General features: G+C 42.3%; 1 protein-coding gene across 1 annotated transcript in view; it reads right to left on the bottom strand.

Moving 5' to 3' along the window:
* The window catches only part of LOC120746715 (ribonuclease inhibitor-like), a 42,167-nt gene extending 24,455 nt beyond the window's left edge, over nt 1-17,712 (bottom strand). Inside the window, exon 1 of the mRNA XM_040052158.1 lies at nt 17,690-17,712. The gene's annotated coding sequence lies outside the window, so the exon portion shown is untranslated. The remainder of the gene's footprint in view (nt 1-17,689) is intronic.
* Nucleotides 17,713-25,586: the final 7,874 nt, after the last annotated feature.

Here is a 25,586-nt window from a genome sequence, read left to right as displayed (position 1 = left end):
GTGAACATGAAACATGTGTCACATCTAATGTGTCCAATACATTAGATAAAAAGCATAAACAAAGTATGTAAATAGTATATTATTTAAATCCTTAAATAGTAAAAAGCTGATTAAAATTTCAAACATTTTAATACTGACATGAACTTACTTTTCGTCAGATGACTTTTGTCGCCCTAAATTACGAAAGAAATGCTTCACCCGTTTGCTCTTACAGGACACACTTCTGGGTGGAGGTCCAGGCTGGTTCCTGTGAATAATGATGGAGCAGTGATGTGAGTGCTGAGCTGTGACATGGAGAAGAGTCATGGACAGTTAGAGATGGTCATCTCACCTCTGAGTTTTGGTCTGGCTCTCATGTTCCCCACACAGAGTGGTTTTAGAGGGAGGGACTCCCTCCTCTCTGCCCTCACACTGATCCATGCTGCTCAATTCACATCAGCTCACACACACTTTCTACCTTCACCTGCAGAGGAAACACAAATCATTCATGTGCACATCAACTGAAATCCTCCTTTCCACCATGTGTGCTGTCCAAATATCTGCTGAATGCAGTCAGACAGCAGTGTGAGGCAGAGGAAGCTGCCATCAGCTGCTCTACTTCTACTATCAGTCCACTAGATCGAGCCATGAAGCACACATGATGCATTCACTGACACACACTGATTCACTGTGACTGGAAGTTTAAGTACATTAAGCCTCCACTCATCTACATTGTACTTACAACCCATTGCCCCCCATCTTCCACCCCCATCAACCTCCTGGGGCCAGGAACGACTGGAACTGAATTGAAAACGGGCGTAATCAAACATAAATCTGCTATTTTTATCCAACCTGTCTGCCTGGACACAGTCTGCTGACCAATCATGGAGCCTATGATTCGCTTGGACAACAACTTCATGAATGTGGAAATGAAACTGAGTGTCAGCTGAGTGTCGAGCAGAAGAGGAGTCAGAGAAAAGTGACAGAGCTGCTGACTTTACTAAGAAAGCTAAAACCATGTTGAAGAGATTAAACAGATAATACAATCTAACAACAACAACACAGCTGCTGCAGACAAAACACATGTATGAGTGTGTGACAGGAAAAGCACTGAACAGAAGTTTACTATTAAAAATGCCGCATGTTGTAAAAAGTTTGGTCAGTGAGACTGAAAAATGGCTGCATGAGTTACTATTGTGAACAAACCCTATAAGAACCCTGATATTACCTGAATAAGATCAAATCCTGATACGTAGTGCAGACCTTGGTCAGAGATACGGTCCAACTGGAATATGAATCTTTGGTGTGTTTAATCCAGTCAGTCTCTGAGTAACTCCACTCCTCTGCTTTCTGTTGGAAGAGACACAAAAGTTTGTAGCACGATCCTTTTCCTCAGAGGCCTGTGTTGAATTTATATTACATCTATGATAAAAAATAATTCACAAAGTCTGCTCTGTCCTCCTGTTCTCCCTGCAGTCTCTGTGAGCTCCGCAGAGTGATTATAAAGACCCGGAGCTCAGAGTTTCAAGTGTGACCCACGCCTGCCACCCGTTATCTGCCAAGCTTGCGCTTCAACGCTAAGTTTTACGGTAATGCTGCTTCTTATCCCTTTTTGCTGATCACACACATAACAACACACATGATTTTCAGGAAGTTAACAGAATTAAAGCCACAGTGTCATTTGTTTTTCACTCAAGTTTTCTTTTCTTGTTAATTTTTCTGGTAATGCTTCTTCATTCATGATTCATTCAAATCTATTCAAATATTTCTGAAAATCATCTTTTATAGTTGAAATTCAGTTGTCATTTGGCTCAGCTGCTCTTTCATGCATCTATAGTTTCACCTCGAACTGCTGCTTGAGACACGAGAAATTAAAGAACAACTCTGTTCAAATGGAGAAACTTCGAAGGAACTCAATAATGTCATTTAAATGGTTTCAGGTAGGTGTATGAAGGTTCTGTATTAAATCATATATGATAGTTGACATGAAATTCTGAATTCATCTTCTTGGACACCCACACTGCATAATTCTGTAGAAATGAAATTAGTCATTTCTAATCAATTTCAACATCAAATATCATAACATTGCATCAAAATGCATAAAAATGATTCTTGATAGCTGACCTTAAAGTCTCTGTGCATTCTTCCTCTGGGTTACCTTCTCTATATATTTGCAGTTTAACCACCAACAGCTGCAAGGTTTCAGAGAAATAACAGGAACGTTCTACTCAAATTTAATAAGATTAATTTAATAAACAATAGAAAAAACCTTTGACAGTTGTCATAAAATTCTTAACAAACTCCTCTTCTGTCTGTAGCTCAGGAGTTAGAGCAGGTCACAAAGTAACTGGAAGGTTGGTTGTTTGATACGAGATACTAACCCCAAGATAGAAAACTCTTCTGCACAGGAAAAGTCCTTGAATGAGTCATTTGTATGAAGCACTTTGAATGCTCAGAGTAGAAAAGCACCATATCAGAACCAGCCTCACCCACTTGTGATGGGTGAGTGGCTGTGGCTCAGGTGGTAGAGCAGATCAGCTGCTGATTGGAAGGTTGGTGGCTCGAACCTTGGCTTCCCCAGCCTGCATGCCAAATATCCTTGGGCAAGATACTAACCCCAAGTTGCTCTCTGATAATTAGTTTGCACTTGTGTTTAGAAGTGCTTGTGTGAATGAGGCCTGTTGTATAGAGCACTTTGAGAACTCCAGGAGAGTAGAAAAGCACTATATAAGAATCAGTCCATTTACTACATGTCAGCAAAGTTTCATCTCCAACCACTGCAATATTATTTGTTAGGATCGCTGTTCCCTCCGGGTACTCCGGCTTCCTCCCACCGTCCAAAGACATGCAGCTTGTGGGGATAGGTTAATTGGATAATCCAAATTGTCACTAGGTGTGAATGTGAGTGCGAATGGTTGTCTGTCCCTGTGTGTTGGCCCTGCGACAGATTGGCGACCTGTCCAGGGTGTACCCTGCCTCTCGCCCTATGACAGCTGGGATAAGCTCCAGCGCCCCCCGCGACCCTGAAAAGGATAAGCGGAAGCGAATGGATGGAGGATCGCTGTTTTTTTCCATGGTTTTGTGATGCCTTTTTGTTTTTGAGAGTCTTTTGTGTTTTAGTTTGGCTCTTTGTATATAAGGATGGTTAATAGTTTGCTTTAGGATTTACTATATCCCATGTTCCCTGTTTTCATATTGTAGTTTGTCTTCTTGGTTTTGTAACACTAAAGATCTGCTTTTGTGATCCCTTTCTGTACTTCAGTTATGTCTCTTTGTCTGTCTTGTCTCTCTGTTTGTCTGTCATTGTCTGATTTCCCCATCTGTCATGTTTCCCATTCACTTATATTTCCCTTTCTGTTTTCTACATGTCTGCGTATGTCTCTGTGTATCATTTCCTCTTTTTTTAACGTTTCATGTCTCCTGTACTTAGTTTTGAGTTTTACTTCCCCCATTTGGTTAATCCTGATATGTTCCCATCAGTGTCTCAGTCTCGTCTGCATTTATCTATCTCATGTTCCCCTGTCCAGTCTGTTCTCCTCTATGTAATTTAACCCTTGTTCTCCATGTTTTCCTGTTTTATTGTTTTAACTGTTGCTTCGTGTGACTATTGTAGTTTTCTCCTGCATCATGTCTCCCACCTGTTGCCTCTCGTCTCATTATCCAGTGTGTATTTATTGCCCCCATCTTCTGCTGTACTTTGTGTTTTCCTTGCTCTGTGTTCCCAGGGTTTTGGGGGCGGTGGTGTGGGATTGATTAAGGAAATGGCTGGGTTAATAGGAATGACCAAAATGAGAAAAATAAATTGATCTTCAATAAGAGAAAGGATTATTCTAAGAAGGAATATAGAATAGAATAGAATAGAATTCAACTTTATTGTCATTGCACATGCACAGGTACAGGGCAACGAAATGCAGTTTGCATCCATCCAGAAGTGCTTTAGTGATATAGATATATTACAATATATATTAGCAATAATATAGATATGTGAGTATATTACAGAAATGGGTCTATTATGGTATGTTATAATGTACACGGTATGAAGTATGTTGTGAATATTCTATAACTATAAGTATGTACAGGCTGTAGTGAGTACAAGCTATGTACAGGCTATGAACAGGATATAAATATGAAAAACTATACAGAATATGAAATAAATAACTTTACAGAATCTGAGATATACAGCTATACAGAAATGGGAACTATGCAAGTTGTAAACAGTTGTAGGATTAAAGATTATCGAATGTACAGAATGATTATTTACACAGAGCTATACAGTAGTGCAGTTAAGATAAGTGAGGGTGTAGATAGTTTCTACAGAGGCTATATAAAGTGCTAGTGGTTGTGAGTGGTGGTTCAGTCCATGTTATTATTGTGTGTTTGAGGGTACAGTTGTCCATTGTGGGTGTGTGTATGTTCAGTCCATGAGTTTAACGTGGGTCAGATGTCAGGAGGCAGAGTTCAGGAGTCTGACAGCTGTGGGGAAGAAGCTGTTCCGGTACCTGGTGGTCTTAGTCCGGAGGCTCCTGTAGCGCCTCCCAGAGGGCAGGAGGGTGAAGAGTCCATGCGATGGGTGACTGGGGTCTTTGATGATTTTCCCAGCCCTTTTCAGACACCGCTTCCTGTAGATGTCTTTTATGGCAGGAAGTGGTGCTCCGGCGATGCGCTGGGCAGTTTTCACGACCCTCTGCAACCCCTTCCGGTCCGAGGCAGAGCAGTTCCCATACCAGACTGTTATACAGTTGGTCAGGATGCTCTCGATGGTGCAGCGATAGAAGTTCACCAGGATGTCTGAGGACAGGTGGTTCTTCCTCAGAGTCCTCAAGAAGAAGAGGCGCTGGTGAGCCTTCTTGACCAGCTTGGAGCAGTTGGTCGTCCAGGTGAGATCCTCGGAGATGTGGACTCCCAGGAACTTGAAGCTGCTCACACGCTCCACAGCCGTCCCCTTAATGTGGATGGGTGGATGTGGGTCAGCATTCCTCCTGTAGTCCACGATGAGCTCCTTGGTCTTCTCGGTGTTAAGCAGCAGGTTGTTTCTGTCGCACCACTCAGCCAGACGATCCACCTCCTCCCTGTAGGCGGCCTCATCGTTGTCACTGATGAGGCCAATCACCGTGGTGTCATCTGCAAACTTAATGATGGTGTTGGAACCATCAGCAGGTCTGCAGTCGTGGGTGAAGAGGGAGTAGAGGAAAGGGCTCATCACACAGCCTTGTGGTACACCGGTGTTCATTGTGATGGTAGATGAGCAGTGGTTATCCAGCCGGACATGTTGGGGGCGGTTGGTCAGGAAGTCCAGTAACCATTTGCAGATGAGGGAACTGATGCCCAGGTCTGTCAGTTTCCTGATGAGTTGTGAGGGGTGGATTGTATTGAATGCTGAACTGAAGTCTATAAACAGCATTCTGGTGTAGGTGTTGTTGTTGTCCAGGTGTGAGAGGACAGAGTGCAGTGCGATGGAGACTGCATCCTCTGTGCTCCTGTTCTGGCGGTATGCGAATTGGTGGGGGTCCAGGGTGGGGGGGAGACAGGATTTGAAGTGTGCTAGGACCAGCTGCTCTAAGCACTTAGTGATGATGGGGGTGAGTGCTACTGGGCGGTAATCATTGAGGCAAGATGGGTTGGAGTTTTTGGGTATCGGGACGATGGAGGTGGATTTGAAGCAGGCCGGTACCACAGCGTGGGCCAAGGACAGATTGAATATGTCTGTGAGCACTCCTGCAAGCTCCCCAGAACACGCTCTGAGAACACGCCCGGGGATGCCATCAGGGCCTGCAGCCTTGTGGACATTGATCCTGCTCAGCACCGCTCCTACATCGGTGGGGGAGAGAGTCAGAGGTTGGTGGTCTGGCGTCATGTCTGCTTTGGTTGTGGTTGTGGGGTTCCCTCGCTCAAAACGAGCATAAAAGTTGTTGAGCTCGTTGAGGAAGGAGACATCAGAGGATGCGGGGGAGGGTTTGGTGGTCCTGTAGTCTGTGATGGTCTGGAGTCCTTGCCACATGCGTCGGGGGTTGGAGTTGGAGAAGTGTTCTTCTACCTTCTTTTTGTAATGGTGTTTGGCTTTTTTGATGCCCTTCTTTAGATTAGCCCTGGCTGTACTGTAGGCGTGTGCATCTCCTGACCTAAAGGCAGTGTTGCGGGCCTTCAGGAGGAGACGAACATCCCGGTTCATCCAAGGCTTCTGGTTGGGGTACATGGTGATCCGTTCTGGGTGGTGACACTGTCTGTGGTTTTGGAGATGTAATCCAGTACAGATGAGGCGTACTGGTCCAGGTCTGTGTGGGTGAACATATTCCAGTCTGTGTTTTTAAATCTGTCCTGGAGCACTGCGTCTGTCCCCTCTGGCCACACTTTAATTGTCCTCACAGCAGGTTTCACACGTTGGATGAGTGGTGAATACCGAGGTGTGAGGAACAGGGAGAGATGGTCCGATTGTCCAATGTGGGGGAGGGGTGTGGCTTTGTAGGCTCCAGCCAGGTTGGAATACACATGGTCTAAAGTCTTGTCAACTCTGGTGTGGCAGGAGACATGTTGGTGGAATCTGGGGAGGACTGTCTTTAAGTTGGTGTAGTTGAAGTCGCCAGCAACAATAAAAGCAGCCTCGGGGTGTTTATTCTGGTGTTTGTTAATGGCTGCAGAAAGTTCTTTCATGGCCAACCTAGCATTAGCGTCGGGGGGTATATACACGGCAGTGAGTATGATAGAGGTGAGTTCTCTGGGGAGATAATAAGGTCTGCATAAGGTCTGAATATCTTTGATGGATCAGAATTATATAATGAAATATGAACAAAATCTTTTGTTAATCATTGTTTATTAACTGAACCTTGTTGAATTTGAGTAGAACTGTTTTTTAATTTGGCAGAAACACGGCAGCAGTTTGAAATGAAACTATCCAGGCTGTAGAGTAGACGAGCAAAATCAAGAATCCACTGAGATTTTCATGACAATAACTAAGAAGGATTTCTTAAATGAATTTTTGATACGCTGTTATGATAATCCACTGAGCTTATTGAATTTGTGGAGAAATGTCCTTTAATGTGGAATCACACAGTGGGCTGAGATGAAACTGCACACAGTGTGGGTGTCCCAGAAGAGGAATCAGTTAAAAATTTAGTGAAATATTTTTACAGATATCAAATTTGTTCTGTAATATAAAACTGTAATTTATACTAGAAATAATTTTCCAGTCCAATCAGGTGGATCATCAACGATCATCAATCAGTGCAGTACCAGCAAAATTCAGACAGACACACAAACACACACATGCACAATTTTACTGTCTTAACACAGTATCATAAATCTAATTAGAATATGCTACAGTCCTTTAAATACCAATTTAAATATATTTCAAAAATATATTACAGCTTTTTTCAGTCTGTTGAACAAAAATCCCCAAAGAAGAAGAAGCACTACCATAAAACTTTGTGTAAAAGTGCAAGAAAGTTTAAGAGGCTTACAAATGACGGCTCACATAACTGCGGTGTTACAAGTCAACCTCGTTCATATCTGTCATCATGAACAATGCTACGGTTTGTGCTGGAGCGAAGCTGCACACAGCTGATATTATCAGAAACAATACATACTGATTTGATTACCTTCACACGGAGATTCACACAAAGACGACCAGCTGCATCAGCGAAGTTTAGAAGACAGACAGTGAAACTTAAAAAAAGGAAACAGACAGATTTGTGGGAATGCTGGGGCTGGGGAACATTAGTAATTAGAAACACAAAATGTTTCTAAGCATTTGTAAATGTTTGTTGGAGGGTTTAGAGGAACTGAATCATTTTGAGTGAAAGTTAAAGTCAAACACACTCTTAGTAGAGAGAGACTGTGTCTGCAGATCAAACAGGTCTCACTGTGATGTCCCTTTAGTCAGACTCTGTCTCTGCTACATTAATGACTGAAAGTTGTCACGTTCTTATTTAGTTAATACTCTTTAAACCAGGTATACACTTTTAGTTTAATACATTATAGATTCTCTGATGAAGAAATATGGTATATATATGCAACCTGATGAAGCGGTATCTAAAATGTGTTTATGTTTGACATACCAAGACTGTTTCACACTGCAGGAGTTGCAGATGATAAAACAAAGACTGTAAAGCTAAGCAGTTTGTTTGCTGTTTATCACTGCCTGTCCATTAGTCAAATTAATATTACTTTTATCAAAAATAATTTCCCGTCTGTATTTGGTCTTCCTCCATAGTCGCCATAGTCACATCATTGTGTTTTGTTGATGTTTCCCCTCTTTGTGATTCATTCAGTGTTCCCATGTCTGTTTCGCCCCCGGTCCCTGTGTGTCGAGCCGTGTCTCTTAGTTTGTATCCTGTTTTATTTGGACAGTCTCGTGTCCTGTGTTCAGTGTGTTCAGTTTTGCTTTCTCATCACATCTAATTTGTCCCTGCTGTGTCCTCATGTGTTTCCACTTCCCTTATCATCCCTCTGTGTATATATTGTGTGACTTTCCTTTTGTTCATTGTCCCTACATTGTTTAGTTTCACTTAAGCCATGGCATCATTATGTTCATTTCAGTCAGCTGTTCCCCCGTGTGTTTCCACTTCCCCTGATCACCTCCTGTCTGTATTTAAGTCCTCTGTCTTTCTTTATTCAGTGTCAGGTCGTCTGCGTTGCCTCCCGTCAGGTCTTATCACAGTTGATTCAAAGTTATCACAGTTTTGTCACAGTCAGTTAGTTTTCCTAGTTTGGTTTCAGTTTAGTTTTTGCCACTGCTCATGATGCTTTCATTTTGTATTCACGTTTATAGCCTAAATAAACAGCTTGCCTTTTTTTCAAAACTTAGTTCTGCCTCCTTCCCTGTCTGCACTTGGGTCCACTTCATCATAACACCGGTGTACCCCACCATGACAGTTATGTCCAAGTTTTCCATGTCCCCAGTGTTTAGTTTCCCCACTTTAGTCTTGGTTAGGTTTCCTTTAGTTTGCTCCTGCCTTTTGTTTTGTTTTGCTGGACCAGCCTTGAATAAACGGTTTGCTTTTGGTTAAACTTTTGTTTCCACGCGTCTGCTTCTGGGTCCACACTTCAACCTCCACATAGTCCACAGCCCACACTGTGGCTGGGGTCAGGTCACAGAGTTTTGGACTTTAAACTGGCATTTTATGCAAGGTTTCATTTTTTTTCCTGGAATTTACTTCCCATGTTTTGCTGGCTGTGTGTTATGACTCTGGAAATTATTCTAAAAAATATTAAATTGTGATTGTTTCATGACCAGATCCTACAGACTCTTTACAGTCATTATCGGATGGTTTTACAGGTGGAGGACACTGATATTTTTCCTCCTCATACCAGTGTCACTACTGGTATGAGAAGAGACCAGTAACCTGTACTTGTATCTGACAAAACAATCAGAAACAGATTTTATAAGGGTGGCCTGAGGGCCTGATGTCCTCTAGCAGGCCCTGTACTCACTGACTGGAACCATGCATGATTGACATTTGCCATAGAATACCAGAATTATCAGGCCACCACTGGCAGACTGTGTTTTTCACCCTGAACACATATGACAGATATGAAAGGGTCCAGAGAAGCTGTAACATCGTTCTGCGTGGCCAGTTTGATAGTGGGCCAGTAATGACCCAAGAGTCATATCAGTGGAGGGAGGCACAGACATCTATGGGCTGGCAGCATCACCCTGACTGCAATTAGGCATCAGGATGAAGTTTCTGGACCTCTGGACTGATTACCAAACTCTACGCTGGTGCAGTGGTTGCTCCTCCTGCTGCAGGACAATGACACCAAACACACCTCCAGGCTGTGTGAGGGCTGTTTGACCAAGAAGGAGCGTGATGGAGTGCTGACCAGATGGTCTGGCCTCCACAGTCACCTGACCAAAACCCAGTGGAGATGGTTTGGGATGAGATGGAGCGCAGAGTGAAGGCAAAGGACCAACAAGTGCTCAGCATCTCTGGGAACTCCTTCAAGACTGTTGGAAACCATTTCAGGTGATGACCTCATGAAGCTCATGGAGAGAACGCCAAGAGGTGTGTTTTCTCCAAGCATGACATCCCAGTGTATTTCAGACCCAGCAACACGCTCAGACAGAAACTGGTTCACCCGAAAGACAAAACGCCAAAACACAAACTTAACAATGTGGTGTATGCTGTACAGTGCAGCGAGGAATGCCCAGACCGCTACATTGGAGAGACCAAACAGCCACTTCACAAACGCATGGCACAACACAGAAGAGCCACCTCCACAGGACAAGACTCAGCAGTCCATCTGCATCTTAAGGATAAAGGTCACTCTTTCGAGGATGCCAATGTTCACATTTTGGACAGAGAGGACAGATGGTTTGTAAGAGGAGTGAAAGAAGCCATCTATGTCCACTGTGAGCGACCATCTTTGAACAGAGGCGGGGGTTTACGACACCAACTCTCTGCCATCTATAATCCAGTTTTGAGATCCCTTCCCAGACGCCTTAACGCCCACTCACATCCTGGGCCATCTGACCTCAGGAATTTGCATGATAAGGTGGGGCCAGGTTTCACAATGAGCTCACCCGAAACCCTGGCTGATTGGGACCCACGCCCAGTCCCACCTTGGCTCAGGCGATTAGAGGATCATCAGGGGGTCCTTTTGTCCCTCTGTGGGGGTCACTCCCACTAGGTTTATATCTGGGACTGTCCACCATTTGACCTTAGAACTGAAGAAGCTTCTCGGATGAGAGGTGAAACGTCTTCAAGCAACTTAAAGAAGTCCAGACGCTTTTCTTTGCAAGCTCCTTTGACAATCAAAGCAAACATTAAATTTTAGTAAGCTCTTTGGGATCCACTAAGGTTTTTGAAATTCCGTCATATTTTGTTTGAGATATCTTTTTTCTCTGCTGATCAAACTGGAGAGTCTCACTGTAATGTGCCGGCGAGTCACACTCAATTTTATTTTTAGTTTGGAAACTGAACAGACTTTCAGTAAAAATAATGATTCAGCAATGTACAATGTTGGGAACTAATACATTTATAACTATTTTCTAAAGGATCATTTAATGCCACTACAGGCAAGCTAAAGTCTAGCTATCATTTCATAATTCCCACAGCAAAAGTAAGGTGACAGGTGACCACAATGTGGCAACAAGACTGAATTAAGACTGGAAACCTGCACCATCATCTCATCCATCCTCTCAGTTTGGAAAGTAGACCTACACCATTGTCTCAAAGGTATACTCTTCTGTTGGATAATTTGTTAGTTTGTTAAAAACTGACAGAGGAAGCTGTACAAACACATCACATGTCAGTTGACAGCAGAAGTGTAGAGAGGACAAAATGTAAGCGCTGAGAACTTCAGAATCTGAGATTTGTCCAGATTTGTAGAGGAACAGATCAGATTTATTTTGTTTATATCATGTTCAGTCTTTCAAAATTAGAAAAGGCAGAATTTGTGTTGTTCAAACACACTGATTCCACAAAAAGACACAAATGTGAAATTGCCTAGCTAACAGTTACAGAGCTACATGATGATAATTATATGTGAAGACATCTGCTTTTTTAAAATATAGCTCCATGCTTGCATTTACATCTGTGACCATCGGAGGGCAGTAAGCACTCATTAGTCTGTTCCTCTTTACTGATGTCAGTGTTTCTGTCAGTTTAATAATATCTGTGTTCAAATATGTTTCAAATAAGTTCAGTATTCCAACACTGAAATGAACTTCATCATCTCAGCTGAACTGATTTTCAGAGAAACACTGCATACTGATGTCTGTGAAGCGTTGACAGGAAAACAGTTTAAAACATCAAGTGATTGAATCCATGAATCTAAAAATGTGTTTCTGAGTAAAAGAGGCAGACATGTACAGACTGAACTATCTGTTCAACAATCAGAGTGTTAAAGGACACTAACATGACACTCTTTAAACTAAACTACACACAGACACACTGAGGAACCACATGAGACTGTAAATCCAGGATAAAGAGGTTCAGTGAATGTGGTGTGGAAGGTGTGGAGGTGGATCAGAGAGTCAGAGGAGACTCTGTAGAAGGACACAGTGCCAGCAGGACAGTCCACATACACTGCTACTCTGTTAGAGACAGAGGAGGAGGAGGAGGAGGAGGAGGAGATGGGTGTTTCTCTGTTATTGTGCCACACAGAGGAATAATGATCAGAGCAGAAAAGACTCCAGGACTGATCATTTCCACCAAACACACACTCATCACTCCTTCCTTTCCTTTTGATTCCTCTGTAACTCACTGATATCCAAGCCCTCCTCGTCCACTCGACCTCCCAGTAACAGCGACCAGTCAGACCATCTCTACACAGCAGCTGTTCACAAACATCAAATCTGTCTGGATGATCAGGATGTGACTGAACCTCCTCCACATGTGTCACCTTCCTGTTGTTGTCAGACAGTTGGAGCTTTGTGTTCACTGTGTTTGTGTCGATTGTGAGTTGACAGGAATCTGATGGAGAGAACAAACACAATCCAGCTGCAGTTATTGATCCATCATCTGTTCATTGATTGACCCTTTGATGATGACTCCTGACATCAGAATGATGAAGATGGTTGAATGTGTGCTGCTTTGTTTTCATGAATCCCATTAAAAACACACTTACACTTCCTCAGACCTGGTCTCAACCATCGGACTCCAGCAGGCTCCACCCTGAAAGGAGGAGGGGGGCCAGAGCAGCACAGTCAGCATGCACACATGGACATTACATGGCTCTCATACACACACTGTTACACACTGATAAAGGAACAGTCCAACATTTTGACACATAAATGTTTAAACTTCAAAAGAGCAAATCTCATAATCACATCACATTTAATCTCCTTTATTAAGCACGATGTCCAGGGAGCATTGACATGTGCCACAGTCAAGGTCCAACCCACTGTGACATTCATGCTGTCAGGGAGTGGGTGCATATTAAATGTAAAGACTGGGACTGGCTACAAAAACTGATTCAGTACAGGTAGAGTGCAGCAGCCAGTGCATCACATATTTGGAGCTAATGCAGCGGTCATCACACCACATACTGCTTTCTATGTAAAGGAGCCTTCATTCTCAGATTAGGGCTGTTTGTGACCATAAAGTCTGTCTCACAAGGGCAGCCACTGGTCCAGGCGAGGATGCCTCCACAGTGGGATGTCTGAGGGTGACGACATGGGGGACGTTAGGTCCAGGTGCCAGTGGACCTGTGGACCTCTGGAGCAATGTTCCCTCTAAGCTGTGCACGTGCGCAATTGCGCACTGCTGGCACGGTGTCTGCGCACAATTTTTTTTTAACCTGAATTGAAATTAAAATTAATACTTAATAATACAACAATTCTGTTTTGCAGTGTTAGTCAGTGACTGGCTGCTCCCGTGTGGGATTAGAACGATGCCACCTTATCCCATAGTCCAGCCGTATACACAGCCAATAGGCATTCCAGGAACACAGTGTTTTCTAGATGACATAATATTCACTGGTGTTGATGAGGAGACTCATAGCCATACAGAAGAAGCCACCATGTAAATATCAGTGACAATTAAAAATACCCAACTCGCAGTCAGACAGTGAACAGCAGCACAGACCTGAAGATGCCCCCCTGCCATCCTACTGCTAACCCTCAGTGCCAGCAAAGTCCAGAGGATACCAGACCCTCTGTTATTCATTATGCACCCAAAACGGCTGACACAAGGAGTTTAATTGTGTTCCAGGACCAGAAACGCGTGAACAAGAACTTCCCTCCCGGAAACAAAGCTTAGAAAATGAAGGTGACATAGTGAACAACTCTTTTTGACCAGTTGGTCATTTGTTGCCAGTTTGGCGTTGCAACTTAATTGACTGTTGCATGACTTTGTTTGCATTTTGCAGTCTTCAACTCATATTGGATGTAAAGAAACGTGCACTGAGCTTGTGGAAGTCTGGAAATGGATCTGCCTGTCAGTAATTTTCTATTTTGCCCACCCGCTGTACCTTTCCTATTTCTCTGCGTGTAAATGCATGCCTATTGTATTGACTTTTTTCCTGTTGTGGCGTGTTGGCCTTTACCAAGCGTATCCACTAGAAATCTCATGCATGCCTGAGCTAACTTATCATATTTTTCTTTTAGTAAAGAGGCTATGGCGTGCAAAGGATACTGGGCGCTTGGAGGCAGCTGTTGGACCATACAAGTTATTGGATTCCTCTTTTCGAACACTGCAGGGGTCACGGTGGTTTTCTGATGAGGTAAGAGAACTTATCATTATTGATTCTGATTTCGAGGTTCTGCTCCTTCTGAAGCATTTGCAGTGCAGAGACCATTAATAGTTTAAAATGTGCGGGTAGGTCGGGGGGGGTTTGTATTGCAAAACTCTGATAAGGTTTCACCCATTCACTTCAATAGGAAAAAATGTTATCAACCACAACACAGATGTTGTGACATCTGTGACATCATAATACCCAGTTTCAGTATATGCAGAAAGAACCTTTATCAGCAATTCTATTCCTTTAGATGTTTTTGTGTACAGCACTCAAGCAGTTACTTCAAAAATTGTTGCTGTTGTTGTATAAACTCTGATTTTTCAAAACAGGTCATTGATGCATATCTGCACCGTGTTATTGAGAGACGAAAGGTAAGTAAGAAATGTCATTTACCCACTAATTTTGAAATTTAAAAAAAAACCTATTTACTGTTCTCTAACATTTTTGTATACTTGTACAGAATGCTGCACACCTGGGGTCTGTTTCAGAAAGCGGGTTTAGAAAACTCAGAGTGAAAAACGATACTCAGGGTTGAGTAACCCCGAACTGTCCAACCCGGAATATTCGGTTTCAGAAAGGCTGATAACAATTAGTTCAATCAACGCGGAGTTGCTTTAACCCCAAGTTAAACGCGCGCACGAGGATACATAAAGCCCTGATTAGTGGAGCACAGAGTAAGCGAGTCACCATGGAGACGGAGGGAAAGAAGGCGTGGTCAATGTATTTTACAGCGCTTGAGGCCGAAATTCTGATGGCAGCATATGCTGATAACATGCAAATTTTGCGGAAAAAAAGTAACACAGCCTCAGCTGCAAAAGAAAGGGAGCATGCATGGCAAAGCATAGCCGACAGAGTCAATGCGTGAGTGTTCATTTAAACATTGATCTAGGGATTTCCACCCATTTAACACGTTATTTTATTATATTTTATTTTATTTTTTATTTTATACATTTGATTTTGTGATGTGATTTGAGCGCAGGTGCAACCCAACAGGCCCCAAACGTTCCTGGCAGCAAGTAAAAATGAAATATAAAAATATAGTCCAAACAGGTAAGGTGTAATTGTATTATGAGCCATAGTGCTTGGTCTGTTTGTCCGATGTAAATCAATTGCAGTTAGAGGCTACATTAATTTTCTTTCTGTAAGCACTTATTGAAATTATCTGAGCACATTACAAGTACATATTTGCTTACTCTGTATGCTCAAATGTGACCCGTTATAGCCAACAGAAAAAAAGCGGAGGCCCGAAAAACAGGTGGGGGTCCTCCACCACCACCACTCACAGAGGCTGAGCAGTTGGCCCTCAGCCAAAACAGTGGGCGCCCTGTGGCTGAAGGCATGTCTGCGGGGACATCCTCTGAGTCAATAACCCCACAAGACACAAGTGCCTACTTAAGAGGTAAATTCAAAATAATACATGATGTGCATACATCCCTTCTTCACAGTCACCTTTACAGTGCTACTCATTCATTTGATAAACTCTTTACCATAATGGATTATTTTGTAGTGAAGTTATTTTCCTACTGATTTTGCCTTCCCTCAGTCTTGGTTGTCTTTAAGAGCATAATGACAATGAAGTGTAAGGTGATTGGTATATGTTTGTTAATTGCCATTTGGTCCCTTGTAAGTTATAAGTGTCCTGTTTAAACCTCATATTCTATCAGTTGATGGTGGTGGTGTACTGCATCTGGTGCAGCCTCCTGTTGAGCCAGACCAACATGCAGTTGTGAGTACTCTTAATACTCCACAGATTATATGAGTTTACAGTAGAACAGCAATGTTGTTAATTTCTTTACTGCAGGAAAATAATGAAGAAACATTGACAGCTGTTACAGAGGAGGAAGCAACAGAGACACTTTGAGGTTTACATCTTACAATGGAAAATATAACAATTGAATAAAATGTGGTACTATAATAAAACCATGAACTTTCTATGTCTCTAACAGAGTGATGATGGAAATGAAGAGGAAGAGGGTCCAGCCACTTCTCCAACAAACCTTTCCTCAGTAAGATGTTCAGCACTGATTTACAACCAACCTAAGTAGGCATGTACTATGAATGTCAATGCTATTTTCTGTGTTTCAATAGCTCCCTGTAAAGCAGCTGTACAAGACCTATTTGATCGAGAAAATAAAAAAATGCGACTTGGAAATGGAACACTTCAAGCAGCAGATCCAAAAGACCAAGATTGAGATTTTACTGCTGGAACATCAGTTAAGGGTGGGTGAAGTGGTCAGAGATGGACGAATTATTTCAGTGTTTGAACAACATAATAATATACTTATTAATACTTTGTGTACAGGAAATACAGGCGACCAATAAAGCCAGTTGAACAAGAAATCTGTTTATTCTTCTTTCAACATGTTGAGATGATGGGTCAAAGGAAATGATTGTGACATATGGTGTCTCTGACTGCTCTTCCATCTTGTATGTCCGTGGGAGGGTCAGGATGTTCATGGTTTGGATCACTGCTGATGTTTGGTTCCGAAGGAGAGTGTTCTCCTCTAATTGTGGCAATGTTGTGAAGAATCACACATGCCACAATAATGTCACATGCCCTTTCTGGGGTGACCCTGAGTCTTTGAAGGCACTGGAACCGGGCCTTAAGCATTCCGATAGTCATTTCAACTCTGGCTCTTGTCCTGCAATGAGCCAGATTATATCGCTGCTGTGGGCCCGGTTCAGGGTCAGGGTAAGGGGTAAGCAAATAGGGTAAACATGGATACCCCCTATCACCAAGCAAGTAGCCAGTGAACTCTCCTAAGACAGAAGGATACACTTCAGTTCAAATGTCCCTGTAGCAATTGGTCTTCATATATTTTAAAGTATTTTCAACTCACCATGTCCAAATTTTGTGCTCAGTGTACATTCACAAAAAATTCGTGAGTCATGAACAGAGCCTGGCCACTTGGCTTCCACATTTGTGATAATGTTGGCAGCATCACATATGATCTTCACAGTGCAGAGAACACAAATTAGCATCCATTACTATAATGAAATAATTTGTTAGTTTGAAATGCTACAGGGAACTATGTACCTGTACATTAATGCTGTGGAAAGACTTCCTGTTCACATAGTCTCCTTCATTTACTGAAGGAGCAATGATTGGAATGTGAGTGCCATCTCTACAGCCAACCACGCCTGGGAACCGTGAAAATAAATGTAAAATTTAAGTAGTAGTTCAAGAATCACCACATCATGAATTGAGTTTTGTTCATCCTAATACCTGCAATTTTGTGAAATCCCTCTTTGATAAATCTTGTGGGTCTATGACCGGGGAACACCACAAACGAGTGCAGGAGACGTTTCAGTGCAACTGTAACATTCCTGACTGCCCGACAGACGGTAGCCTTGGAAACGTGCTCAGCATCACCAATATTATACAGAAAGCTCCCGTTTGCAAAAAACCGAAGTGCAATACAAATATTATGTACAGAACTGAGAGAATGTCCGCGATGTGTCACATGAGCAATATTAGGCCTGAGGATGTTATTCAAATGAATTATAGATTGTGCTGAAAAACGGTAACGTTCACACAGGAAATCATCAGGAAATGATAAAATGTCCAAACGCACTCTAATCACTCTCTCCCGGCGGAGAGCTCTGCAGAGAATTTGGGCTTCAACATCTACTGGCTCTTCAAGGAAGGGGCACGCCATGTCTGACACTTCCTACAGTCAGGTTTCTGACAAAGAGGCGGAGAACGTCAGGGTTAGTTGAAGTAAACCTGCTAGGGGGCAGGTTAGCTTCACGGAGTGTGTCGTCATAGTAACTCACTCAGAATTAATCTAAACTCGCTTTGTGAAACCGAAAACCCAGAGTTTTCGTTAACTCAGGGTATACTTACTCAGAGTTTGCACTAAACCGGCTTCCTGAAATAGGGCCCAGATATCAAGTTGTTTCCTTTGAAAAACCAAAGTCTGATTATTTTTGCCTCCACTGACGGAGCCTGTTGTTCCCGCCACAGAGACACAGTAATGTCAGAGCGGTGTTAATACTCACCCTGCCTCAGCACAGCTCTCACTCTCCTCCTGCTCTCTCACACTAAACGGAGGCTCAGCTAAACTCACTTCCTCTCTACTTACAGGAAACCAGCGCTCAGAGGAGCCGACCGGCCTCACATTTCACCCACAGACACGAACAGCGTGGAATTATTTTATGTCATAAGAAGAAACATATTCATGTGAACACTCACCTGCCTCAGCTCCACCTTCCTCCTCCTGCTGCTCTGAACGGAGGCTCAATACTTTCACTTTCACTGCTGCTCCCTAAACACAGAGGATGCTGGGACTTGTAGTTGTTTCCTTCCGGTGCGGTCTTCCTCTTTGTTTGTTTGTGTTCAAGTTATTTCGATCATGTAAACATCAACAGAACACGTGAAGCCACACAGAGTTTGTATGTCGAGGGTTTGGGGAGGGGTCAGAGGGAAGAGGTCTCTCAGTCTTGACAATCCACATTGATGGCATTGCATCTTTTTATAGTATGCACCGTACATAGTACGTGTAGTGCGTGTACTTAAAGCGTGCAGACCCTGAATTGGGACACAGCCACAGTTTACTTTCACTTCCTGAACTTCGTGGAGTGGAGCTTGTTGTTGGTGGTGAAGAAACTGTAAGTTTGCTTTGTTTCCTCCTTTAACAGTTTGTCTTTAGGAACTTTTGTTTGTTCAACTCATGTTTGATTTCTTCACACAACACACTGTGTGCGTTTGTATTTCCGGTCTCTCCATTAAAGTCAGTGTGTAATGTTTTCCTGGCTAACATCAGTTGTGTGCAGCTTAGTTCCAGCACAAATCTGCCGCTCCATAGTTCACGGTACAGCTCACAGCTGGACCAACGAGGCCGAGTGTGTCCGCCACTGTTTGTGTACATGTAGTTTGTACTTTGTGAGTTCACTCAGAGTCCACAGAGGACGCATCGTACGTGATGACGTCACAGCCCTTTACCTCCTTCACTGTCAATGTGATTAATATTTACAGACGAGACACCTGCAGAGCTCTGACGCTAAGCTAGCCACACAGCATGCTAACGCTAAGCTAACGCTAAGAGCTCTTACAGACACGAGTTAAAAAGCTGCTTTTAGTTTGTGATCAGAGTCCAGGACTGAGAGCAGCAGCAGAGTTGATGTTTGATGAATTGCTGGATGGAAGAAGCTTCTCATTAGTAGTGAATCAGTGTGTGTCAGTGAATGCATCGTGTGTGCTTCATGGCTCCATCTAGTGGACTGATAGTAGAGCAGCTGATGACTGTATTCAGCTGACACTGAGATGAAGCAGGAAAGAAGCAGCTGATATTTGGACAGCACACATGATGGAAAGGAGGATTTCAGTTGATGTGCACATGAATGATTTGTGTTTCCTCTGCAGGTGAAGGTAGAAAGTGTGTGTGAGCTGATGTGAATTGAGCAGCATGGATCAGTGTGAGGACAGAGAGGAGGGAGTCCCTCCCTCTAAAAGCACTCTGTGTGGGGAACATGAGAGCCAGACCAAAGCTCAGAGGTGAGATGACCATCTCTAACTGTCCATGACTCTTCTCCATGTCACAGCTCAGCACTCACATCACTGCTCCATCATTATTCACACTCATACCTCTGTGTGTGTTGTTTTAAAGCCCAGAGCTGTGGGGCGTACCAGGCTCAGCTGGACATAACCCTAAAACTAATCCAGAACCTGGACCTGAACCCAGCTGTGTTTCCTTAAAGAGCAACGTGTCGAAGGGTATTGCTGTAAACTTTAACAAAAGACTGTTATGTGACAAAGAGTAAGTACATTATTTTTATGAGTTTCAGATTGTTCATCATGTCTTTAATTTAATATTTCCAGTTTTTCCTTCCTATCTCATGAAGCTGTTACATTTATTGTTTTTCTTTTAGGATCAATAAGAGGCCAGAATCTCCTGGACCTGAACCCAGCTGTGTTTCCTTAAAGAGCAACATGTCGAAGGATATTGATTTAAACTTTAAAGGCTGTTCTTCTGCTGCTGAGAGGTAATGTGTGTCTAGATGTTGTTCCTGACTCTGTATTTCTGAATAAATCCTCATGTTTAATATCAGCTCAGCTCTTTTTCACACATTTCTATGTTGGTATGTGAAGCGGTGTGTGTTGGAGTGTTTCCACAAACACAGCAGTCAGAGTGGAAAGAGTGGATGTTGTAGGAGGTGTTTGTGTAGTGAAGAGGCTGAGTGTCTGTAGGACTCCAGCTGCTCCAGCAGGTGTCTCCTTTGTGCTTTGCTTCAAACACAGTGTAGGGAGGAGCTTCCACTCAGGTGTTTCAGGTGTTGCTGGATGGAGGAGGACAAATAGTTTTTCCCTTCAGTGACACTTCAGCAGCTCAATGTTCTGGGGAGATGTTTGTCTTTATGAAGGTTTATGGATTATTGTTCTTACTTTGGTTAAACTGAGCAATACATTTTCCATCTAACATTTAAAGTAAATTTCCAGGAGAAAAAAAGATCTGCAGCTGCAGCCTCTGTGATGTTTCACAGTCTGAAAGTAACAAATTCAACCAGAGTTCAAACAAAGGCTTAATATACGTGTGTGTTTGATATAATGCCAACAAGTACAAATAGGTGTTCTTACAGGTCTTAATCACAGAGGTCTGATAAGTCTGGTGACTTTCACAGTCAGCAATTTTGCTGCCTTTTATTTTATATTGGCCTTTTTAAAGCCCTTCAAAGTCTCCCACATTCATTCAGAGCTTTTAACACCAAACTCCTTTACAGTCCTTCTCCTCTCACACACGATCACACGACTGATTTGTCTGCAGCAGCTGTGTTACTGCTAGTATTTTATTATGTGTGTCATCTCCTCATATTGTTCCTGTGGTTTAGTTTGACTTCCTTCTGCAAACTCAGCTGCTCTGTTGCTGATACACGTCTCCATGAATATGATTGATCAGATGCTGCCAACACCATGTGTTTCATGTGAACGCTCAGCTGAAACCCTGGGTTGACTTATCGAGTTAATAACAAGCTTCACGTGACTGTGAATGCTAAAGTGAATCCAGATAAAGGAAAGAGACCCTGCTAATGTTGGACTCACTTCTTAGTGTAGATCCCAGGAGGAAGTTCAACATAGCCAGCCATTCTTTGTGCTAGCTATGTGCTAGATTAATGATGATTAAACAAAGTGTCAAACATACTGAAGTAGAAGGACTGATGTTTGTGTTAAAATACCCTCTTAAAGCTGAAATACTGATTCAACTTCTTTACTCAAGTAAAGGTAAAAGAGTACAGGCTCTGAAATGTACTCACAGTATTAAAGTAAAAACTGCATCTTTGAAGGAAATTTCTGCCAGTTTTTGAGCAAAGTTACCTGAATTTCTACCTCCAACATTAATATGAGAAAATTATCTGAACTTTTATTCTAATGAATTTAATCAGCTTGAACATTTTGTAGCACAAAAGTAGAAAAAACCCAAAGGGAATAAAAAATAGCTCCGTTTGCTGTTGCCTGCATTGTAGATGGGCGGCTTTGCCTCAACACCTAAACAGGAAAATGAGTTTAGTCAAGTATTAAAGTGGGATTGAAGAGGTCAGGAAACCAGAGATCAGGTGTTGTGGTGCAGCATGGTCACAAGAATCATTTAGAAATGGGTCAAAATATTTTCTCTTCTAGATTTTTTGCACAGTCTGATGTGCTGCTGCTCTGAGGTTTACTGCTCTCTGTGCACTTAGAAAACTGTGAGGTACAAGTAGATTTGACACAAGTTATAATGGCTGATTTCCATATAACGGTGGAATACAGGGACTTAATCGTTAAGTAAGAAGAAAGTTTGAATCCTAATCTTGAAAGTAGAGATAGTGTCTGTCCCTGAATCCAAACTGGAAGCTGGTTCCACAGAAGAGGGGCCTGAAAACTGAAGGCTCTGCCTCCCATCCTACTTTTAAATACTCGAGGAACAACAAGTAGGCCTGCAGAGCGAGAGTGAAGTGCTCAGAGGTGAGATGACCATCTCTAACTGTCCATGACTCTTCTCCATGTCACAGCTCAGCACTCACATCACTGCTCCATCATTATTCACAGGAACCAGCCTGGACCTCCACCCAGCTCTGTGTCCTGTAAGAGTGACGAGTCGAAGGGCATTGGTTGTCCTCCTGCAAAGAGGTAATGTGTGTGTAAATGTTGTTGTGTATTTGTGAATAAATGTTTGTCTGCTCTAATAGAGGAGGAACAGATCATTAGGATCAACAGCAACCTGAGAATATCTCCAAGGACCAGAGTTCAGATAATTATATTGCACCTGTTATATGACAATGTCTTCTTGACACCATGTTCCTGACTCCAGAGCAGATTTAGAAACCTGATGTCAAACTGGTGCCAGTATAATCTTGATAAAACTAGTTTGTTAATCTTTTTGTGGAGTCTTTTTTTTTCTTTGTTTGACTTCATATTACATTTTTCATATACTTCAGCTGATTTTAAGATTTCTGAAGATTGTACTTGTTCCTTCTACCACCTGGATCAGAGACTTCCTGTCAGACCGTGTTCAGTGAGTTAGATTGGGGCTTTCCTCAGCCCTCAGCCTTAACACCGGCTCTCCACAAGGCTGCCCCCTACTGTATTTTATTCATTATTCATTATTGATTCTTTACCATTCAGTGTGTGATGTTATTCTCACCACAGAATAATCCATCCAGAAAAGACAGTCATAAGTAAAATCTAAATAATCCAGATGAAACATGTAAGCTGCTGTGAAATATATTAAATAAGTAAAATAAAAAGTGTGCTGAGACCGTGATTCATCTTCTCTCATGATTTACAGGTCAAAGATGGTTAAGGAGCAACTGCTGGACATGCTGGAAGATTTGGGAGAAGAGGAGCTTGATCGTTTCCATTGGCACCTGCAGAATGGAGGTGATTTCACGCCCATCAAAAAGAGCCGCCTGGAGAAAGCGAACAGAACGACAACAGTGGATCTCATGGTGGAAACATATACTAGTGACCATGTGATGGAGGTGGCGGGGTTGATTTTAAAGAAGATGAAAAAAGGTCAGTCAGAGAAAAACAAACAGCCAGTGTGTTAGGAAGACACAACATTCTCATAATTTATTTTATCTATTGAACTTCTTAGTTTTCTCTTTCCTCCCCAAATAATCTTTGAATACAAATATTATATTTACATTATTTTGAATCCACACAGGTTTTCATTTTTAAAAAGCTCATGATTTAAAGTGCACTTTCCTCCAACAGGAACTCCCTCAGCCTCATCCCTTTCATCAAAATCAGAAGGTAAGAATTCATCAGTTTGTCTGAAGAGACATACATGAGGCAGAACTCAGAGCTCAGATTCTTTCCATTTGATATCTCTGTAGCTTCAGTGTAGCTCTGTGGTATGAAGTCAGAGCTCTAATGGATGAATGACTAGTTCACTGGCTATGACTGTGGTTACCTGATATTTAAGCTCTGAAAGCAGTTAAAAGGGAGGACAACTAAGCCTTAGATGAGACGCAAGGATGGTTCATAGTAGATTATAAAAAATGGAAAAACATCTAACATGTTTGGATCAGAAATAGTCAAACAAGTCATGCTTTAGGAAAGTTATACAATGACTTCATAACACATTTGGAGCTTCACTCTTTCAAAATCAGAGCAACATGGTCCAGCCCTAACTATATGCTTTACCAACAAGGAAAGTTTTAAGCCTAATCTTAAAAGTAGAGATAGTGTCTGTCTCCTGAATCCAAACTGGAAGCTGGTTCCACAGAAGAGGGGCCTGAAAACTGAAGGCTCTCCCTCCCATTCTACTTTTAAATACTCTAGGAATAACAATTAGGCCTGCAGTGCGAGAGCGAAGTGCTCTAATAGGGTGATATGGTACTACAAGGTCATTAAGATAAGATGGGGCCTGATTATTTAAGACCTTGTATGTGAGGAGCAGGATTTTGAATTCAATTCTGGATTTAACAGGAAGCCAATGAAGGGAAGCCAAAACAGGAGAAACCTGCTCTTTCTAGTCCCTGTCAGGACTCTTGCTGCAGCGTTTTGGATTAGCTGAAGGCTTTTCAGGGAGTTTTTTGGACATCCTGATAATAATGAATTACAGTCGTCCAGCCTGGAAGTAATAAATGCATGAACTAGTTTTTCAGCGTCACTCTGAGACAGGATATTTCTAACTTTAGAGATGTTGCACAAATGGAAGAACGCAGTCTTACATATTTGTTTAATATATGCGTTGAAGGACATGTCCTGGTCAAAAATGACTCCAAGGTTCCTCACAGTGTTACTGGAGGCCAAGGTAATGCCATCCAGAGTAAGAATCTTCTTAGATACCATATTTCTAAGATTTTCAGGGCCGAGTACAATAACCTCAGTTTGATCTGAATTAAGAAGCAGAACGTTAGCGGCCATCCAGGTCTTTATGTCTTTAAGACATTCCTGCAGTTTAACTCATTGGTGTGTGTTATCTGGCTTCATGGACAGATAGAGCTGGGTGTCATCTGCATAGCAGTGAAAATGTATGCTATGTCTTCTAATGATGCTGCCTAAGGGAAGCATGTATAATGTAAACAGAATTGGTCCTAGCACTGAACCCTGTGGAACTCCATAATTAACCTCAGTGTGTGAAGAGGACTCTCCATTTACATGTACAAATTGGATTCTATTAGATAGATATGATACAAACCACTGCAGCGCAGTACCTGTAATACCTACAGCACGTTCTAATAGCTCTAATAGGATATTATGGTCGACAGTACTTACTGACCTCAAACTGATTTTATGTGGTACACGGCGCTCAAAAATCTGTCAAAAAAGTTTCAGTACGACTTTGGTAAGCTATGAAGCCTCACCGCTTGATGGATTGTTGCAGCGTTACGGCTATCGTAGGCAGGAGCCTCCCGGAGTAATCTGGCTCCAAAACTCTGTCTGCTTCCGGTCCCAAAGTCAAACGAACACTGCGGCGTCACTGAGAGTTAAAAAACTGTCTAAATTCTTTCATCTTTATTAAAATGATCAGCGTTGCTGCTTTACCAGGTGTAACATTAAGTTTAACATCCAGGCATCCATGAAAACACAATTTATTTCCCAATTAGTTAGGAACAAATGTAATCGAATGGCAAGATGCTGTAATCTCACCAAGCTTCAGTCAGGAGAACAACTGAGATAATCCATCCACAATACGAGGTTAGTTTATTTATTTTATTAATTTATTAACCTTTATATAAACCAGGAAGATCCCATTGAGATTAAAAACCTCTTTTTTAAGGGACACCTGGCCAAGATAGTCATTAATATACGCCAGCAACATGGGAATAGAGCATCTGTGAGAGAATTCAACATTAATGAATCAATGGTACAGAGGTGGAAGAAGCAAGAAGAATGGGTTGAGTAAAGTTTGACTTATCGGACTGTTTTGTTTCGTTTAATGTGCCTTATAATCCCGTGCACTTTACAGTCTGAAACATACGGTACAGCCACCTTGAAGGCCTGTGGT

The sequence above is a fragment of the Simochromis diagramma genome, unplaced genomic scaffold, assembly GCF_900408965.1.
Source record: "Simochromis diagramma unplaced genomic scaffold, fSimDia1.1 OVJJ01000389.1, whole genome shotgun sequence".
In the NCBI taxonomy this organism is placed as follows: Eukaryota; Metazoa; Chordata; class Actinopteri; order Cichliformes; family Cichlidae; genus Simochromis; species Simochromis diagramma.
The sequence above is the reverse complement of the archived record's forward strand: the minus strand, read 5'-3'. Positions and strand labels throughout refer to the sequence as shown.